This window comes from Gallus gallus, chromosome 4 (genome assembly GCF_016699485.2).
Source record: "Gallus gallus isolate bGalGal1 chromosome 4, bGalGal1.mat.broiler.GRCg7b, whole genome shotgun sequence".
Lineage (NCBI taxonomy): Eukaryota > Metazoa > Chordata > Aves > Galliformes > Phasianidae > Gallus > Gallus gallus.
The window spans coordinates 71017129-71022374 of record NC_052535.1 but is presented as its reverse complement, the minus strand read 5'-3'; positions in this window follow the sequence as shown (position 1 = coordinate 71022374).

The window sequence follows — 5246 nt, the reverse complement described above, 5'->3', positions numbered from 1 at the left end:
AAAAATTCTTAATTTAAAATTATTAATCTAGTTTATCTAGTTTTGTCTCAACTGTTATAACCAGCGCAATCTACTGATTTTATAGATTTAATCAAGTCTTGTTCAGATTAAAACAAGCAGCAAAAACAACAAAGAAGTGTTTCCCAATTAAGATTTTTAGGTGGGAAAAAAAACCAAAGCACACAAAAAAGCACACAAAAACTTTGCGGTTACTCTTGCCATCTCAAACTAGAATTGAAAGTCTGTGGAAGTTTATTATGAGATATTAAGTGAGTAAAACATTCATGTAGTTCAGTGAAGTCCTTCTGTATTTCTACGAAGTAATGAGCTTATGTTTCAGAGTATTTATGCTTACTGACCAAATCTTCATTTTTGTGCTTTGAGCACTAAGTAACATTTCTTAATTGGAATAGTCTTTATTTATTGAACGTAATAATGAAAAATATACACTTACCTCAAGCCACTGGAATTAATGGATAAGATCTGATTTTTATTTAATTACAGTAGAACTGGGCATTTCCTTTTCTTGGGGTGGTAAGAAAATGAATAACTTAAAATTAACAAAATATCTCACGACTACTTTGTGGCATGATTTCCCTTGACTGGTTAGTTGCGCTGTGCCTGATGCACCCCAGAGTACAATTAACCCTTTCAGCTGTCAGGGAATGCTTTTTATTCGTATTTATTTTGCTTTCAACCAAAACCTTTCTGTGGGACTGCTCTCCATCCTCTTGTGCTCTAGTTTGTAAGTATATCCAGAGTGCTCCACCTTAGGTGCAAAATCAGGCACTTGACATTATAAATCATCCTAATATCCATTGTACATTTGTACTGCTGACAGAATAAGCCAGCCTATCATATGATTATTTTCCATCATTCCATCTTCTTGATAGTTTCAGTGGTAAACATTCAGCTAGAAGTTATCCCTTAAAGAAACAGAGCATAATATATAATTTTCTGTCTGAGGTGTTGAGTTGTCATTACAGAAAAGAGGAAGCAATACCGAATTAGGTTTTCATATACTCCTTCTGTTTCTAGGGTAGTGTAGTGTTCCAACTTGTTCCTCTACTAACAGCCCAGGTAATTTTCCTCAGCACATCCCTGTGTTGTAAATACTGGAATTTCTTATCTATATACATACAACTACAAACTGTTAAGTTCCTGGTGCCTCTGACTGGCTAAAATATGAACATTGCAATTTGAAAAAATAGATTTATGAGATGTTAAAAGTTGCCTAATTAACTCTACTGAATCTAATATGAAGGATGAGCAGAATATGAATGAAAGTGGTGAGTCACATAAAATTACTTGCAGCACTTTTCAATTTTCTTCTGTGCCTCTGAAGAACAAGAACAGTCAACAAAAGATTGATACCTGCATACTGCTTCTGAGACTTCAAATTTGTAAGAGAGATTTGTGATCTGGCTCTGGAAGCTTCTTCTTGCCATTGTTCCCTTCACAAGTGAAAACAAAACAAACATTGCTATTCTTGGTACTAAAAATAGGAAAATGTGAGGAGCAGATGACATTTGGATTATGTAGCCCACAGGACAAAGATGGTAGAGAAATAACAGAAAATTGGGAAAATTTTAAGATAGAACGTGAAAATATATTTGTCATCATGAAGAATTTAAAATACAAATGGTAAAATAAAACCCAACAAACAATATTTTTACAAAACCTTTACAATTCTGAGACCAAAGTAAAATAGAAGGGTTTATTTATCATCATTTTTATTTTGTTATTGTTGTATTTAATTCACCGTTGTCCAGTGATGTGAAAGTTAATTTTAGTTAAAACATTCTTTTGGAAATTCTAGGAAAAACATTTAGTAAATATAATTCATGGAGACCTAAAACACTTGTTCACAAGTAGATCTTCAACTACTAGCATCCCATTTATTAATCCAGTTATTTTCAGTGGTGGATGGAAGCCAGAAGGAAAAAAATTCCTCCTCTTGTCTTTATTCTGCTCTGTCAGTTCTATTTCTAACTGTGAAATTTTATGATGCCCTTTAATTACAATAGTTCTACACAGTCATAACACTGTTTTGATCTCTGACATTGCCAGACTGTGGTTGTATGAAGCAACCAACAAAAGAGTCCAGAATAACAATAAAATAAATTTATAATAAAATAACTAGGAATTCTGTTAAAAGTTTTCTACTCTTTAGTATGTCTCCTGAAGACATTAAACCATTCACTTTTCCAGGTACCTCTCTTTCAAGAACATTTCGTAATTAATCTTCTTCATACATATGAATAAATAAACATTCTTAGAATTTTATATATATCCTAAAGATATTTCTGAACTCTCAGAAGTTTCAGAAGGACTAAATAATGTAATTACTTTTGACATAGAAATATGTAATACATAATTTAAATTTGATCTTTATTTCCTACAAGGTCCTTGAGATGAGTGTGTACAAACATCCAAACATGAAACTCTTTATGGTTACTCATGTTACTACATCTTCTCCCACCAAAAAATCTGATTCCTATAAGTTTCAAATAATACAGAGAAGCAGTCCACTGCCTGAAAAATGTGGACCTCAAAAGACTTGTTATCTTGGCAGTATTGATAGTAAGTGTTAGTTAGACTTCCTAAGAAATAGTTACGTTTTGTAAAGTACTAGGTAATACATACCACTAGACAGTTAGAAAAAAAAGAAAAAAAAATCAGCAGCTTCAAGAAGTTCTGTCTTGAACCTCAGCTTGTCTTAAAATGTGTCTTTTATACATGAAACACTTTATCACTTAGAATTTTACCTTTGGAAACAATTAAATTGCAAAAGTTAATAAAGCTTCTGTAAGGGAAATGTACCACCCATAAGGCCATTAAAAAATCATTAAGGAATTATTCTTTGAAAAAGATGTATACAGGACTCATGACTGGAACACAGCAAGGACTCACTTTAGTTCTACAAAGTGGATTGCCAGGAACTTTGATGATCCTAATAAAGGAATGTGCTAGTATTGAAGTCATTCATAAGCACCATAATAGCTCTCTCTCTGAGCTGAAAGAGTCTGCAAACTTTCCAGCTGAATGCAATGATGAGCCCATTGACAAGATGACATTCATTTGAGCAGCAGGCAGCAGTAGATGGTTAGATAAGTCAGACAGTTCCTTCAGCTGACACAGGCTAAATATGCAGTCGTAATCAGTATTTCAGAACAGTATCTCTAATTTGACACTGATGCAGAGAGGTTTCTATGCAGCTTTCTAAAAATGGACTTTGTTGTCACATCAGCATGTGTGTGTGTGTAAAACATGCTGTCACTCTCACAACCTCTAGTCGTGACTCTTGATGGAGATCTACTTATTTCCAAGGCATTTATGAATAGAGGAGAGAACGCAAAAAAAACAAAAACAAAAACAAAAAAAAACCTTGCAGATTTGTCCTGAAGTGAAGTGTCAAATTCAATGTATGTTGAACTGTCTTTTTAGGAACACAAAGAAGATGAAGCAACCAGCAAAAGAAACTCTAGTCCTTCAGATGCTGAGTATTACAAGGAAAAATTTTTGACTACAAGCATTTTGTTACCTTGTTTTCACTGAAGTTCAGAGGAAGGTTTTGGAGGTAAGTGTAAGGAAATGTTATTGTTGTCAGCCTGAAAAAACTAGGAGCATTTAGAATGCTGGTAAAGTCCATGTTCTTTATAGAAAAGCAGTTACTGTATTCAAATGTTTTTTGCCTTGGAATCTCCCCGTCAATATTCCACTGTAGGAAAAATGGGGGAATTTAACCAGTGGCTGACCTACTTGCTCAAACAACAGTAATTTTATTTATTTATTTATTTATTTATTAAGACAAGAGCATTGCAAAAAAATCCACCAGAAAACAGTTTGCACATATAGTGTAGATGTCAGTAAGTAATTGTTCATGTAGAATGTTAGCAAGGACTATTAATAAATTTGCTACTTATTTCTTCCAAAGTAATTCCAGTTGCAACTATCAGATCAGCCTGAGATTTTTACAGTTAAAGCACTTCTGTTTGTCATTTCTTCTCAACCACATAAAACTGTTCTAATAATATTTGTAAAGCTGCTTTTTCTTTATCACTTGTATAACGCTTGTACAAAGACCTCAAGTATTCTTTTACCTTACTCATTTCACTGAAAGTCTCACAATTTGTGTATTAATACAATTAACACTTTTTTATCTTAACATATGTGTGTAATACTAGCAATTATTTGAATAGTCTTCAATATTAATCTTGGTTGATCAGTACTCTAACATAACTGATTTTTTTCCTGGACCTGTCCAGACTTCAAATGACATGGCAGCTTTAAGTCTATGGAATAAGCATTTTGTTTGCTTGCTTTATTTAAAAAGGAAAGCATAAGACAAAGTAAAAACTAGTTCACCAGTAGGTCTTAAAAAACTGTTGATAATGAATTCTTACTCATCAGAAAGCTAGTACTAGAAATAGTCAAAAGATTTTTTTTAAACTGGTATACAGATTAAGAGCACCAAAGTCTAAGGACTATTTTAAGTAAATAGGATACATTCTTACTATACATTCTTACTTATACAATCCAATAATACTTGCCACTCTCTGGTTAAACCCATGTCAATGTTTGTCTGCATTAGATAGCCGTATGTCTTGAAAAAGAAGGGTGCAAATAAGGATATATATAAATCCACATAAAATGTCTTTAATATGCATACTCAGTCTAAAAAATAAGGGAAAGAGTAGATGGGTACACTAAGGAAGAAGACAGAAAGCCGTCACAGTAATTTATATCTGTTACATGTATATTTATAATAATGTCTTGTTTCTATACATGTAATAGCTTCAAAAAATCACAGACCTACAACAAGTTTAGGTATTCACATCTGGAAGATGTGAAGACATTTAAGATGCACAAAAGAAAGTTAAAAGAAAAAACATTCCAGCCTTATCTGTGGATTGAGGATTTCAAATAAATCATTGGTCTCCGTGTATAGATATAAACATCTGAAAAAGGTCAATGGGGGTATTTTCAGCACTGTTGACTAAGGTATGAAGGGATGCAAGTTTTGGAACCAGCATCTTCATTCACTTTCTGCTTACTTAAACAGAACTGTCTGTGTGTGCCGAATGGTTATAATAGTGGCAGCTCTTAAAACAAAAATTCAAACTTCATCACAGCAGCTACTTGCCTCTGGGTTATATATTTTTCTTGTATGTGTGATGCATACAAAATTGCTCAGCTCATTGTTATACATTCTGCTCCTGTCTGATATTGGTTCTGATAAAGTC